This window comes from Corvus hawaiiensis, chromosome 4, assembly GCF_020740725.1.
Source record: "Corvus hawaiiensis isolate bCorHaw1 chromosome 4, bCorHaw1.pri.cur, whole genome shotgun sequence".
NCBI classification, from domain to species: Eukaryota; Metazoa; Chordata; class Aves; order Passeriformes; family Corvidae; genus Corvus; species Corvus hawaiiensis.
Window position 1 is genome coordinate 60,426,233 of NC_063216.1, and position 17,439 is coordinate 60,443,671.

Genomic DNA, 17,439 nt, shown 5'->3' on the forward strand with positions numbered 1-17,439 from the left:
TTGTCTTGGCTCTTCCACACATAACAGCTCCAGGAAGGCATAAAGAGGGGCGCTGCTCAAAGGGACCAGGCATTTTCAAGGTACCACTCAGCTGCTTCTCAGTGTCTGAGCTTCTGGTCTCCTGCTCTTACCAGATCCTTTTGCCTGGAAAAGCCCTCAAATAAGCGTTATTTGCCACTTTCCTCTGCTTGCTCTTTGCAAAGTTTGCTGTTCAGCCCCCACTTTTATTGGTCCTGCATTCAGCTACTTGCTGCGTGCTTCCCTTTCCAATGACTGTTCCCTAGACTACTCTTTCCTAATTACAGACTGCTAGCCTGTAGCTAGAGTCTATCTCACACTCAGTCACATGTTTTTTCCTCCGAAAATCTGGTTTGCTATTTTTTCCCTGGTTCAGCAAGCACACCCTGCAATGGTGCCTAGTCCTACCTATCCTATTTGAGAAGGATGAAAGGACTACCAGTATATTAACATGTGTACTACAATATATGTGGAAGTATACAGACTTATTTGATATAAAAATATAACTGCATTATTTAGGCTCTGGTGAATCATTTCAGATCTCATAAAACACTGCTTCCGACATTAATAGAAATCAAGAGAGATCTGAACATCTTCACATTACTTCTTATTTCAAGCTATTTTAAATTAAAGTGTGTAATGATTAATGGCATTGGCTTATGATGGGTGAATGTCTAGTGGGTACCATGCTGTCAGCACTAAGTATTTTTCTCTTAGGAGAATGTAGTTTCTCTGTGGAGTCTTTAATCATAAAGTTGATTTTAGTAGGCATATACTTGAGGACTATTTTTTGGCAAGGATTTCCAGACCCAGGCTGTTGTCTAAGAAAGATGTTAATGATAAAAGCAGGATAAAAAATGCTTTGACAGTAAAACTCTTAAATTACCAGCCTGAGAGGTATTACAAACACTAGTGTCATCTAGGTAATACAGAGACACCTGCAGAGATCTGCAGAAAAAGATACTGGAAATGCAGAAGAAATCTATAGTGTAAGACTGAACAAATGTGAGGACGAAGTAGCCTATAAAACGTATTTAGCAGAATGTAGAAAAAGAAAATAAGGCAGAAAATAAGGCATTGTTTGCAGCATGATAAAGGCTCATAACTGGAATTGTGTCATCAGAAATACCACAATTCAATCTCTTATTCCAAGTGAAAGCTGTGGTAACAGTCTTGATGAAGTGTATGCTGATGAATACTCTGTAAATAGTAATCATTTGCAATTATTGCTAGTAGTTGGATGTTGTCTCTTTCTGTTTTATGTTTGCATTTGGTTCAAGAAGGGTGTGAAAGGAATCTTCTACTCCAGCAGTTTGGCTTCTTGTCCCAATTAAAGCTGCATGAAAATAATTAAACTCCCCAAACTTTATACAGCTTAAAAATGTTAGTTGGGATGGCTTTATTTATCTATTTTTAAAATTAAAGTCCCAGCAATTAGGCCATTCTCTCTTCCTAATACATTACCTGCCTGTGGTTGAACACTGGGGATTTTTGTTCTGAATATCCAGGGCTTTACTCAATTGTCTAAAGATAGGTTTCTAATTAAGATACCCTGACTTAGTCACATGGGGCTGGTGGGTGCCTTTAAGACCTATGGGATATTTGTGCCCCTCTGAAAAAGCAGTTGCAGTATCTCATGTGGTGCAGTATGTCTGTGTCAGGAAACTAATCTGTTGGTCAGAAATGCTGAATGTGGAAGCAATCAAACCAACAATATTTCTTCAAACAAAATTAAAATGTTTCTTAATATAAATTCTTCTTTTACTCATGTTAAAATGCACACACTGACACATAAGACCTACAGGAGACTACATGCCTTGTGTTGGTGTGGAGGTGTATATACAGAAGGTCATTTGGTGAAACAATGTCAAAAGGGGGGTCCAAGTTGGGCTCTTGCCAGAGCACTTCATTGGGGTCCATTCTCAAAGTGCCCAAAAGAAATGGGGTATTGGGAACAGACTTCATGGCTAATCGATGACCAGCTGATCTTCCTAAAGCAAAAATATTTCTGTGGAGCTGATGTACCATCTGCCCAGTGGTCTTGCAAATCACTGGGTCTACAGCACCCCTACAAGTAGGTCCCATTGTGATGGAGTGGGAACAACATGATCTCTGCAACAGTCAAAAAGATGAACAGATCACTTGGTAAGGCATCCCATAGGAGTCTAACACATCTATTTGTTCAAGAGTTTATTGGCCAAGTACTGTCATCTACACAGTGCAAACCATGGCACATTCAAACCCTTTGTTAACACTTTTCTTTCTAAGAGGCTCATCTTTGGTCCAAAACAATGATTAATTGCACTTTCAGAACATACTTTTTAGTTGTTCTCAAATTCATGCTGAAGAACATCACTATCCACAGTTTTATGCTTTCTTCTGGGTTGTTGTTAGATTTCCTACTATCTTTATGTTAAGGACAGAATTTTAGCAATTGCTACAATCCTAGTGCACACAGCAAGGGTCCTGGGACAAATTTGCCATCTACTGTTTAATATTTTAGTTGTGAATTTATGTTTTGCTGATTTGGTATTATACACATAATCATAGAAAGTTCACTGAAATCCCAGGAATATCAAGTTGATTTTTTTCATTTTTTATTATTATTTATTTTAAATATGAACCTGAACAAGTGTCTTCCATGTCCTTTGGTAACCTTGACAAAAAAATAGGATCTCTTCCCCTGCTCCCCTTCCGCCTTTATCTCCTGCTTTTACCTTTCTGTGGGATCTAATTTCCTGGTCCATGTGCCAGGCCCTACATACTCAGGTCCTTAGACTGAATCCCCCTCCAGTAATAACATGGAAAACAATTCTGTCTTGATGGTTCTGAAGAGCAGATATTTTTATGACTTAATATTCCAAAATACATTTCTAGAAGTATATTTTTCTGAGACACCACTGGTAAATTTTTAATTTCTATTTATATTCTTAATATTAATGTTCTGTTTCATGTAGCCCATGAAAACAGATTGCAATGAGAGGCTGCCATTTGATTATGATGTGCTCCTGCAGCTGATTCCATTTTATTTCACATTTTACTTACATTCAACAGAAATCAGTCCAGCAGCCCCAAATGGTTTTGGTTTAAAATCAGCACATAGAATATCAGCACAGAAACAAATTATAATATATGTTTCCAAACCAGATTAATGCCTTTTCTCTCTGCTGCAAGAAGTAAAAAGTGTCTGCTTGGCATTCCCCACAAAGTAGCACTTTACAATAGAGCAAGAAGTGAGCAGAAATGTTATGGTGCTGCTTTGCAGTCAACATATGTAAAATCAGATTCTGTCTAGTCAGGTTTAGACACTGAAAAAGACACCTCTTTTGGCTGTGACTGATATTCAAAGATTATGTAGTTTTGTGTTTATCTTGGTTTTCTTTCACTTTGTGCTCCCGTGCCAGCTTTTGCTCTTTCCCATTCTTCAGGTGTTTCCAAAGCAAGAAAGCACTGTAGTTTTCTGCAAGAAGAATGGCATTACTTCCCATGATATAATTCAAAAGGAATTGCTAAAATATTTGGAATTTCCTCAGTAAACATTTTCAGCTTTTGGTGTGGATTTTGGGAGCTTGCCCTGCCCAGAGGCAGCTCTGCCCTCAGGATGGGCAGTGAGGGCTGAGGGTGAAAGCCCCCAGCCTTCCCCAGCCCAGCTCCCCAGGGCTCCCAGATGAAGACTTTGGGGCATCAGAGGGATGCAGCCTGCTCTTCACGTGCTACGTGCAATCACACATATGTGTACAATTTATTAAGGATTCAGAGCCTCTTAGGCAGAACTGATGTGGCAAATGAAGAGAAAGACAGAAAGAGCAGATGTATTGGTCACTCTTTAAACTGCTCTCAAACTCTGGCTAATCAAAATCCCACAATAAACAAGACCAGTTCTGTGCATACATCTGTTCAGCATTCAGCCTGTATTGTCAGTGCTGTCTTGCTGAATTCTTTGAGGCTCAGAGCCGTTAGCACCTGCAAGATCAGATCCTTGACTGTAACCAGATGGTGGCATTGTAGCATTACAGCAGTTTTCTAAAGTTGTCATAATTTCACTTGAGGCAATCCAGAAAACTATGAAAAGCAGAGAATGTATTTCAAAAGGGAATTCACTCTAAAAATGATGCACATGCACCTAGAGCTGAAAGAGGATGGATAAGCCAAGGGTTCTTTTAATCACTAAAAATAATAAATAAAATTTAAGTTTAAAGAATAATCACCAACAATAATAAATAAAGTGTTATGTTTAAAGAATAATCAATGTGTAGAAAAATCCAAGCAGGCAGTAATAATTTCTTATTGGAGCTCCTTAGTATTTAGAAAAGTTTATGTGATCCTGGTTGGAGAGAAGTTTTGGGAAAAAGGAAGGGAATTACACTGGCATATGTCTAAAAGTGCATTAAATCTGAAAAGGTCAAATTAGAGAAATAATGTAATTTTATTATATCTTACTTGTTCTTTTCCTTTTTTTTTTTTTTAACCAGGAAAATCATGATATGCAGATTGTGGCACAGAAGCATGGAGACATAATAATTCTAAATGCGATTCTACCTCATTATTTCACTGTCATTTCCTATAAGTTATTAACCCTCTCAGCTTCATTCTCTTCACCTCTGAAGTGCTGCAATGCTTTCAAGACTGAAAGTACTGATTAGTTAATATCTGCCAAACATTGAAAAATGTTGTGTGCTAACAACATTTTATCATGTTGTTCACAAATAAGAGTCACAAGGGTCACTGTTAACCCCTTCTCCAAACCAGCTGCTTTCTGGTACCTCAATACTTGTATGGGGTTGGCGACACACCTGGAGGGCAGCACTCAGCCCCCATTCTGCTCACTGCAGACCTATGACTGAATTTATTCTCAGAATAATCTCACCACCAGCCTTTCTTTTTTACTGTTCTTTCACCCTGATGAGAATGAAAGCATACCGAAAATCTCAAAACTCAGTTTGAAAGAGAAAGCTGGTTTTTTTTTGGGTCTGAGAGTGCTCATTGGTCTAAACCCAGGGAAGCAACACAGCAACCTGTGGGCTAGGCACTGCTGTCTCCACTTGTGTGGAGTGGTGTCTTTCCTAACATAATTTTAACTGAATGTTTTCTAAACAGTAATTAAACCTTATCCATACTGTGTGAAGAAGTCATGGTTGCTACCTCATAGAGATTTTCTGAATGGTGGGATTTTGCACAGGGTCTTGATAAGTGAAGAAACTTTATCTCTCCTGCTCAGCTCCAGTCCTACCTGTTCTCTGATCTGCTTCCTGCATGACTTTCCTGCTTATTGGTGGTTGAGCAGCTGATTGGGGATGCTTAGAGCCAGGTAGTACGTTGCAGGGAAAAAAGGAAGATGTTGGCAGGCAGTGCTAGAAAGAGCCCAGCAGTTTTGAGCAGCTCAGCCCACTGTCACTCTCTTAACAAAATGCCCAGCTGCTAACTGGAAGATGGGGAAATCTTTGTTGCCAGCCTCTGAAAGCTGGGGAAAGACCACCGTGGAGGAATGGGATTAAACTGAAAATGGGAATAACTTAGTTGGAGGCTAAAGGTAGAGGGCTGATTTGAGCTTGTGATATCTTATAATGAAGTGTAAGGCCTCCTGCAGCATCAGATCTGCTGTCTCAGTAAGTGTGTGAGAGAGGACGATGACATTGCTTACATGGTACAGGTAAGGTGGACAAGAATAAAAGGAAAAGTGAAGAAATGCAAAATTTTTCTGAAGTGTGATGAACTTCTAACTGAAATTACTGATTGTGGAAGGGACCATGTCCTCACCATCACCCTTTCACTTGTGCTTATTTGTGCAGGAATTTAATGTAGTTGTGAGGTGCACCTTTACTGTAGCTAGCTTGAATTTGCATAAAAATTAATAATTTCTCTCAAATAAAATCTTTCTGAGTGAAAACAGTGTTAGTGTGAAATAACCACCAGTCTTCATAATGGGGCTACAGGCACTAGTATGTGTAGCCTCTGAGACCTGCAGGGTGAATCCCACAGCTTTTTTTTCAGATGCCATATGCTGATTTACTCTATAGGTTATTTCCTCATGCCCTGTGGCGCTGGCTTGCACAGACAACCTGAATTTGCATGGTGGATGTAGGGTTTCACTAAAAGCCAATCAAGCAGAAATAACTTCCTAAAGATCTGGCATGTTTGGATGAGTTTTAGCTCAAGATCTGGCATGTTTGGATGAGTTTTAGCTCATACCCTCAGTGAAGAGTGAGCTTGCGTTGAACTCACGAAGATAAGGCATTTACTGCGTGGAGAAAACTTGACACAGGAACTACTATAGCTCAAGATAACTTTGAGGTGATGACAGCCCACAGAAATGGTGGTTTTGTCCAGGATCACATTGGAAGGAATTGTGACATACCTGGCTATAACACCTGGTAGATTTGGCCCTACCTTCCTGCTTGAACTGGATTGAAAAGGCATTCTCTCATAAATCATCCTAAAATAAATGAGGAGGAGGGAAAAAAAAGAAGGTAGTTTTTCCTTATTTTTAGCAAAAGAAGGAGTTAGCATATGGCTTTTGTTTTACCATTGATTTCTACAGAAGCCCATTGAGCCTGTTTTGTATCTGAAGCTGAAAGCTCACCACTTGTTCAGCTTTTTATCTCTTATGTTGTGGGTGCAGGACAGTGTTATGTGACATGAAGGCATAGATAGGGACCCAGGTGTTGCTTCTGACTAAAAAAGCCTCTCTGCTGGAACTTCCTGACTAATTTCCCTGATTACAAAGACAGCAGGTGTCAAACATATCAGAAAAAGAACAAAAGACTTTATCTGTCCATACTTAATTAAAGGCAGAAGTGCACTCAAGCCTGGCTGGCTAAACCAGAAGGCTGTGAGGGTAATAGTGTTTTAATTTATTTTAACTGTGCAGGAAGAAATTTAAGATGGTCGCTGAGAACAATGCAATTAAAATTCAGAATTATTTTCCAATTTTTTTTTTTTATTCTGTTTTGATTTTTGTAGAAAAGGATTATGTTTGGATTTCCTCATGGTTGCTTTTTTTTAATATGTACTTTTTGTGAATACAGCACATGGTATAAATTTAAAGTATACAGGTTAGCCTGATGAATATGCAGAATTATATAATCTCAGATTTAGTTTAAATGTCACGGAAGGAACGGGCTTTCAACTCCATCATCTTCAGTGGTTACATTATTGGATTTTTAGCACTTTAAATTTTGTATTACATGAATCCTATCTATTCATCAAGTGACAATGTGGCTCACATATCTCATGCTTCACCTCGCTACTATATGTTCTGCATGAATTCAGTCACCCTTTCACTTCTATAAAGGTTTTCATCCTATAAAGGATTAGGACAAGAGATGTAATCTTTGTTTATAAAAGGCACTTTCCAACGAAAGGCCCATTCCAATGAAAATGACAGTCATATGTTAGTAGCTTAACTATGTAATGTTGTTGTGGAATATCAGTGATTTTCGTATCTAGCTTGTAAAATTTACTCAAATTATTGTACAACAAAACCAGATCTATGCCTGCCCTAGAAACATTCTGGGAAAATACAGTTGCAGTGTTTTCATACTATTTTCTTGTTTCATTGCAATTAAAAGACTTAAGATCACTGCATATTACGGTATATGTCATTTCCCAGTTAATAATTCAGAAGACTTATATTATAGAGTGTTTTTATAATATTAATTAAAATGAAAAGGATCTGCTAAACACTAGGGGTTTAGCGGGGCAGCTAGAGGAGATACTGCTGTAATAAAACTAGCAAAATACCATAAACTGACTACTCGAAGGTGTAGCATCAACCTGGGGGTTCAAGACACTTTGCAAATGACAAATGCTCTATAAATAAAACTGCTTAACCTTTAGATATATTATTTCACTACATTTGTAATCATTCCATAAAGACTATGATTCTGCCTCTTGTACTTAAATAGTTCTTAGACCTATAAAGCCCTCTCTGAATATTCAGTTTCTTCAGGATTTTTGCTATTCTAGAGTTTAGTACCAGTAAAAGTCAGTCTGATTTCCTGATTCACACTTCAGTGACCAGGCTGGAAGGGTTCTTTACTGGCTTTGAATCCATTTCTGATGTTCTGATACAAACAAAGAAAATATTTCAAATGTATCCTTAAAAAGGTGCTTATCTCAGATCCTAGGAATTTATATTGGACTCAAACACTTGCTGAACTTATTTGCCAAAATTAAACCATAACTCACAGTTATTCCAAGTAATACTTTATGGCACCCTCAATGAATATTTGCAATTAGATTCTGCTACCATTGGTTAACGTCCAAAGCCTGAAGCTTTTGAAGAATTGGCATAGATTTAATTTGGCTGGTCTTCTAAGTTTAGTAAGTAGTTGTGGTTATGCTGCTTGGGAATAATTTTGGTTGTACTTCACTATCACTTATGGGAATAACTAGGATAAAAAATAGACTTTTCACTGAAGCACTTAAATGTGACATGAGAATACTCCTAAGGATCCTCATTTACTTTAATAAAGAATATTATGTTTACAATTTTTCTTGTATAATTTTTCTTCTAAAGATGAGAACAACACTAATAGTATTTATGTCTTTTCAGCAAACTTAAGAAGCTGGGCTATTTCTCAATACTGAACATTTTAAAAACCCCATTCCACCGGATTTCTAGAATATGTATCTGAAGTAGAAAAAGTTATTATAGACCACAGAGCATTGTTCTTTAGTGGAGGAATATGTCTCATAGGAAAATTCTGAATTTTCTAATTTTTTGCTCTCTTTTAATAATGTCACCATTTAGGGTCCGTGATCCAGGGCATAAAACATATAAACGGTGATGTACACTTCTTTTTTTGAGTTTGTCATGATGACAAATGCCAAGTGGGCAAGCAAGTAATAGCAACATATAGCAAGCAAATAGCAACAGATTGCCCTAGTAATTGAATGCTACTGGTATCCATAAGATAACAATAAAATAAAAATTAATAACCTACATGTCAAAATAGTAACTTAGACTGCCTAGAGAAAGAAAGTTAGTGCTCCTCGTCAGAGCGTGGGTGAGAAAAGCAAAGCAAAGTGTTTTCTATTCAGAATAGGAAATCTGAGTGAAACTGTGATTGAGAAAATGGTTGAGTTTTCCCTCACTTGAAATAAATGTCATTCCTCTTATACTTTGGCTGAAGGCAAAAAGTGACCACAGTTATTAAAAAGAAAACATAAACCCCAACAGATTCCCAAAATACAGTTCCAGAAGAACAGTGTGAGACCAGTAAGGTGATAAACAACATGCATTAAACTGTACCAAGATAAAGCTTCTGAATAAGTTTTCCCTCTAGGGTGCCTGTGGCTGGGCAGCTGAAAACATATTTAAGTTAATCTCTCAGGCTACAGTTCAAGGATGCTCTTCAGTACATGCTGAATCAATTTCTATTCAGGAAGACTGTATGCACAAGACTAAATTTAAGCATGCATTTGCACCCCATTGATCTCAATGGGATTTAGGCACAGACCTAATATTAAACATCTGTTTAAATATTCTTTCAAATAGGGACATTATCCCAAATGGAGTTCAGAGTATTAGTTTTGTGTGTTTTTTTAATTTGTTTAAATTCAAGGGACAAATAAGGAATTTTCCTTCTGTAAAGCATTTTATGATCACATTATATCGCAGTCTGTTCTACTAAATAACAGTTTAACTGTTTTCCATTCAGCAGTTAAAATGCTTGGTTGTGTGAAGCTGAGCAGGACCATGGAAAGTAGTTCTGGAAGTGTGGCTGCCAGGTGCATGATTGATGCATTCCAGTGCATGCCTGTTCTCAGATCTGCATTGCTGTAAGGAAAAGTGTCTATATTACAAACCTTTGAGAGTGGGTTTCACCTCAGTCACCTTTAGTTGTCAAAGCTAAAGTCTTAATGGGTCATCCTACACTCCTCCTGTAACAAATGGAGAGATGTGGATTTCCTTGGAGGACAATTCACCTGACTTGTCTTAGATAAGCATTTTAAATGTCATAAATTGCCCTGGGGAGGTGGGGGACGTTTAACTATTTTTTTTTTTCTGGAAACTGCAGAGGAATATAAGGTGATGCATTTAGACACCCACTCCTCAGATATCTAAGTGGGGTCAGAGGACTCCCACTTCCTGTGCAATATGTATATTCACACATCATGCATTTGACATGGTCATTAGCTTTGCAATGTCAAAGTAAAAGAATTATTTTTTATTAAATAAGTATCTGAAGCATCTGTCTGGCTTTAGCTTGCTTGGTGTTTTTTGAATATTACATGTTGGTAAAATTCCAAATGCTGGAAATTTCTATCAGCTGACTGAGTTAATTAAGGATATATACAGAAACTTTTTCCTCTGGTCAGTTATAATTTGATTTCTATTAAAACACCAAGGTTTTTGTGTTAGATTTTAATTTTTTCCTGAAATATTTTGGAAAATAAGAGGTTTGTTTGCTGTCACTATTGGTGTTCAAGTGGTAGAAAGTATATCCTTCTAAATATTGTTGGGAAAAGGGGATGGGGAGAGTATGCCACTAAGGTGAGCAGGTAGGCGTGCAGTACTTCTAGCTGTTCATCTTCCTTTACCTGGTAGTCTTAGATTAATCTTCCCTCTCTTGCTTTGTCCTGATGTTTTTCAACATCAGAGCCCTGAGTACTAAGTGTACGTTCTCTGATCCATTATAATGATACCACAATTTCTTGTAGGAGTCTTGCAGTCTAAAGGTGATAAATGTATTTACTTTCCCTAAAGGAATCAATTAATCACAGAAGTCAGAGATCAGGGAATCTATTTTCTTCACTCTTGCAAGCATGGAATATATTCACTCATAACCAGTCCCAGAAGAGATTTTGGGCAGAAGCTCAAGAAGTAGGTAAACATTGACATGTTCAGCAGGCAGCCGAATAGTTTGGTTTTTTTATGTTGAGATTCTTACAATTAAACACTGTCACCATCTTAGGAAAATTAATACAAGAAAATGATGAGAAATAAAATGCTTCCTCAAGTAAACTTTGGGCTAATCAAACATCATACAGTATATATTTAAAACCAAACCATTTTGATGTTGCCTTTTCAGGCACACATATTTAATATGTATGTTTTCTGCAATGAGTTTAGATATATTCCTTAAACCCAGTGTATTCCTTTATACCTTTGTATCCCTGCCTGTGTAAGTATTAAATGAAACCAGATTCCCTTTGATTTTCAGAGCAAGTACATTGCTTTACTTGAGCAAAGCATAATGATGTGTTATGTTTTTTGTTGATGGATTGCCACCTGGCCCTTTCTGGCATAGTATTGCATTCCTCACTCCTAAGAGTTAAAATCTCTTTTCAATTTTAAACAACTTACATATTCTAGAGGAATATGTAAGAAGTGTGGAGTTGCCATACAGGAGTATGTAAAACCAAGACTCTGATAAATAATCTGTACTTATTGTTGTGAAAAGATGGTAAAATATAATTAAGTGCTAAGAAAGATAAAATCCATGAATTTTTGAACAGTCCATGAAAAGAAAGAGTAGCTAAGATTTGCAAAGGGAGATACTCTTCCTTGTGCATGCAGGCATGATCCTGAAAATTCATGGTAAATTGTATCTCTACAGTTTTATGGAAAGCAATAATACGTCTGAAATGAGTGCTTCAATGATGTGCTGAATTTGGCTGAAGTGAGATAATCTTTGGTTGCCACCAGAACACCGAGCTCATGGTTTCTCCAATTCTGCTCTCACATGAACTGTATCCTGCAGAATTGTGCCCTCACTGAAATAAAATAGGGATTTGTTTTCATTTGCCTCTTCATTCCTAACTTTTGTGTGTCAAACACACTACTAAAACTTCTCGTTGACAGACTAATCAGTGCACTGCAGATGCACCATGCTTTTCTGACTCCGGTATGGGGAATTTTGAAGGTATGTTTGTCATGTGGGACGAAGTCCAGCTTTGGGTTTTTTTCCACATTCTAACAGATTGGCATGATCCAATAATTTTTTCAGTATCTCTTCTACTGATATTGCCTCAACCACAATATCAATTTTTCCAGACAGCAGCTTGTTAGTTCCTTGACCTCAGGTAGGTGCAATAGCAGTGAGCAAGACATAGCAGCTCTCCCTGGAAAGTGAAACTGATGTTTTCCCACATATCTCTATATAAGAATTGTTTTAAGACTTGATTCTGACATGCCAAGCCCTGAATTTTCTTGCAGCCAATAAATTTTGTAATTCTAGAGCTTTTTTCAGTTCAAAGAACTATTTCAGGAAACCAGGCAGCATTTCTCACAGATTTATACATCTGACTTTCCCTGACCCTGTTGTATTGGCATCCCACCACACAGGGCTAGGAGCTGGAAAGGATGAATGTTTCCCATCCAGCTCTGAGAAATGCTGGGCTGACTCTGTGACAATTGCAGCATACCTTTAACAACAAAGGCTGACATCTAATAAACCAAGACAGCTGAGACAGGGTTACGTGTAAAACCATTTTTTTATCTTACGGAGAGTGTGAAAGAGTAACAAAATATATGAGACATGACTAACAAGAATACAGCTGTGGAGGGGATGGACTTTCTCATATGGAATGACTTCTTTTCTAACTGGGAACTGAGCCCATTTCTTATGGAATCATTAACTTCTTGAGTGCTTAGAAAAGCAATGAAATTTTTTTGCATAACATCAAATGATCCTATTCTCATTTTCTGTCACTATCTGGCCAGAAAGAGCCTATGTCAACTACACAATTAGATTCTACCACATGTTAATATCCTAGGTAAGTATTTATGGATATAATTGTTAGCGAGCAAAAATTATTTCTGTCTGGATCATCCTCTGTTTAGTTGTGGGAACCCAGAGTGCAGAGAATATTTCTCTGCCTGTTTTGAAGAATTTTACCCCACTGAACAACACTGTTTCTGATCTCCGCCCTTGGAAAAAACTGCCTTCTCTTAGAGAAGAACTAGAAACTACACTAGTGTGAATTAGGTGAAAGACTACCATGTAAGATTGTCACAGGGTGAGAAATTTAGAGGTTTTGGGTTTGTTTATGTAGTAAATAGATAAAAGCAAAACCCATCAAAATGGAGGATTGTTGTTGTTCTCCAAACCTTCTTCTTCTTCTACTACTCCATATTCTGCAGTAAAAGTAGTTTGGGATGATTGGACAAAGAATTCTGCAGTTCCTGGCTGTGTTACTAAATAATGGGTAGAAAAGTAAAAATAATGTACGTTTTTAGTAATGATTGCTTGATTTACCTTTAAAAAGGCCATTTAATCTTGATAATTTGGCTTTCTCCAGTATTCTCTGCTCTGTCCTATGTCTGGATCACGCTAGTGACTCTGTTTCTCTGATAAGACTTAATAAACAACGATCAAGAAGCAGTGAAGGCTGAGAGTCCTGTTTGTCTCTGGAACTCCTAGCAAGGAGGAGAGGCATAATTACGGCACGATTAGTCATTAGTTAATAAAATGGTGTCCCGTATAACTCTCTAGTTGAGCTATGGGTTTTCCAAGAATGATCAAGAAAATGTTCTTTATGGCAGATCTTGGCTGAAAAATCAAGGAATCATGGTGTAGATCTTATAGTCTCTAGGCAATTTTGGTGGTTTTTTTTTTTTTTTTGTGTGTGTGTGTGTGTGTGTGTGTACGCGCTTCTACAGCTTCTTTTGTCAAAGTTGCAAAGAATTTTAACTTGGAAGAATCTTTTATGCTTTCTCTAAAACATCTTAGATAATTCATGAATCCCACAATTCTTGTGGAACCCTGATCCAAAGAGGGAAAAGGCTAGACCTTGTCATAAAGATGATGAAAATTTAGCTCTCACAATCCTTTGCACTCCAATTACTTGCTGAAGTTAATCTCTTCCTATCTGTTGCCCTCAGGAAAAAGAACTACAGACACAAATCCCAGGCCCCATGACAACTATCTTTCCTTCAGGATAGATAATATTTATGGATATAAAAATTAAAAGCAATGGGGAAGTGGTCTTTATTCTGGACTTTTTAATGTAGCATTAGCAAAACCTATTCTCTCTGATTTCAAAATCAACTAGAAATATTAAGTTGCCCACTGTAATTAAAACTTCTTATGAAACTTTCCAGCTGAGTATGAAAATGTTTCAACAGTTTAATCGTAATCTGATATTTTTAACCACAAATACTTGGGGTTTTTATTTAGTTTCAAAAATAAGTACTTACAAAATACAGAGAAATGTTTTCAGGTTTGGTTGTTTGATACATACGGTTGGGTTCAGTACTATAATTAGTTCCAGTTTCCCTCTTGAGAAGAAAGTATTGACAATGTATTTGAAATAACATCGCTACCTAAGCAAGCTGATAGTGCTTTTTTTAATGCAAAGAATCTGGAAAATATAATCTTCAATGGGGGAAGCAGTAATGCTGTGTAGAGGCATTCTAACTAGCTGGTTTAAGCTGCCAATTACTGTGGATGCTAATTTTGTGGTGCTGCCAGGATTTTATGTTAATGTTATTGAACAAAAGGCTGAAGTATTTTTTAATTTAAAACTACTGAACTATAAAATTGAACTATTAGACTTTCCATGAATTTAAGTGGACAAAGAGAATATTATGTCAAAGGCTCAATTCAGTCACCTTCAAGCCATTACACCTTTTGAAAATGTGAAGCAGTAAGTTGCTGCAGTCTATTATTTTAGGCTGAAGTCCTCCCATGGTTCCTGCTACTATCCTTAAATAAACTTTATTCTTCCCTGCACTCAGTGCCAAATAATGTTAGAGGACTTCAAATGAATACACCCCCTTTTCTTCTATGGGGTACTCTCAGCATGCTCAGACAACTTGTTTCAGGGCAGCCTAATCACATGAAAATGAAGAATTTGGCCACCAACTGTACCCTTGCATAACCTTGCAATTCTTCACACCTTAGCAAGCACAGGATTCCAGGATAAGGTGGAACAGGCTGTGGACACCCTGTCCACTTTCTTGCCTTCTGGGTATAAAGCAAAACTGGAACTGAACTACCTGGGAATCAAATGTATGTATTGCTTCTGTTCTCTGCGTACTGACTACAGAATAGAAAAGAAAGCAGTGTGTCATTGACATTACCCCACTTGTGAGCCTGGTTATGAAGTCTGATGGCTTAATTTACCTTGTGCTTCAGCTGGCACAATGTAAGAGGAAGGGACCTGGGGACTGGTGCTGTGCACTTTGCAGTGTGAACTCTCAGCCTTTTCCAGAGTTTGAGAATGGGAGTTACATCTCCAGAGCACAGGGCATGAAATCGAGGTGCCCTCAGCACTGAGGGCCAGGGCAAAGAACATGTCTTTGACTTCTGCAGCAGCCTCTGAACTGCAGTACTAAACACAGAGCCCTATTTATGAAGCTAGACAAGTGTGTGTATGCAGTTGTAAGGAGCAATGGCACACTTGTAAAAGCAAGCTGTGCCTAGTTGCACTGAGCACCCTTTCCCCTTCTGGCAGAACTGAGCCATCAGGTAAATTATTGTGGTTTAACCCCAGCTGACAGCTAAGCCCCACACAGCTGCTTGCTAAGTGTCCCCATTCGTCATCCCTTGGTGGGATGGGAGAGACAAACAGAAGAGTAAAAGTGAGAACACCTGTGGGTTGAGCTAAAGACAGTTTAAAAGGTGAAGCAAAAGGTGCGCACACAAGCAAAGCAAAACAAGGAATTAATTCACCACTTCCCATAGTCAGGCAGGTGTTCAACTGCTCCCAGGAAAACAGCACTCATGTGTGACAATTACTTGGAAAGACAAAACTACGGATGTCCCTCCTTCCTTCTTTTCCCAGCTTTTAATGAACATGACACCACATGGAAAGGAATATCCCTTGGGTCAGTTGGGGTCAGCTGTGCCAGCTGTGTCCCCTCCCAAATCCTTGTGCACCACCCACAGCCTCCCTGCTGGTGGGATTGGGTGAGAAGGAGAAAAGATCTTGATGCTGGGTAAGCTCTGCTCAGCAGTAGCAAAAACATCCCTGTGTTATCACCCCTGTTTTCAGCACAAATTCAGAACACAGCACCATGCTAGCTACTATGAAGAAAAGTAACTCCAGCCCAGTCAAAATCAACACATACAGTAAGTGATTCTTCTGACCTTTACATGTGTCCGACTTTAGAGACTGTAGTTGCAACAAGAAAGATATATACACATATAAATTTTTAAGAGCCTATCTCATTTGTTGCTGCACAGTAATTTTAGAAAGAGACCTAGACAGATTGCAATGCAGTCACGTGTGAAGATGGGACAGTGGACTGGATCAATGATTTAATCAAAATGTTTGAGGCTTTTATTGCATTCCAGTGGAGGAAAAATGCTTTTGAGCACCACGTGTTCAACACTTGCAACCAAATAGCGGATGAAATATTTGATTCATTTGCAGCAGACCTTTGGTTACTTTCCAGAAAATGCTCAACTGTTTTTTTGATGAGATCACTGCTAAAATTGTTGTTGATGACATATTCTGGTACAGGCTGAATGTTATTCCAACTGCAGTTTTTGTACATTTTCTCCTCTTAAGGAAGAGTAGGCGATAAGTTTTATTATCTTCTAGTGGTGTAAGCAGTTAATGTTTGAATTATGTGGAGTCTCATGTAGGGTATAAAACCTACAGGAGACTGATTGGCACAAACTGACAATTCATAGACCACTGGATAATCTGGAGAGTTTGTGTGTTCTCTAGAGAAGAAGCCAGGCTTCTGCATCTTTTGGCCCTTGAATCCAGTTCTCCATGTTGTATTTTTTGTTTCTGTTAGAAAATTACCTAACCCCGGCTCTGTACCTATTGCTGACATCAGCAAGTGTTAGGGACCGAGTCCGGAGAGCTGGCCGGATAAACAACACGTACACCAATTCGATTAAGCATCGTTCTCCCTTTATTGTACAACTATGCAAGCTTATGTCTACTTTTGCAAAGATTCACGCCCAGTCCCTCTAGATGGCCTCTAATTCACGGGGGAGCCAACCAGTGTATAACTTTGCCAAGGACTCTCAGGGCTGCCTGCAGCCAGGTGCTTCCTAGGCCTGCCTGCAGCCAGGGGCCTGTTCAGGGGCTTTCCCAGCAATCCTGGGTTGTCCAATCTTTCCAGGGGTATCATATGCCCCTGTTCCATAAGGAATCTCTCTACAAGCAAGAGTTTGGTGTAGATGCTATGTGCTTCATCTAACTACGACAGGAAATAGTGCATCTTGGCTCTCTCAGTGAATCCTACTCTGGGCTGCGTGATCCTCGTGAAAAAAAGGGGCATATCTTTCCTTTTGCTGTATGAGCCAGTGCATGATTCACATGTGATTAATTTGGGGAAAGGAAATAGGATAAAGTAAAAGTAGGGCAGCAGAAAGTACACAGTAGATGTGAAGTCTAATGATTACACAACAAATCCAGTTAAGAGGACATCATATGATATGACAAAATTAAACTAGACTGAACAGTGGATGTTTGAAAAGGCACATCCTTTGTTGCGAATTTAATACAGAA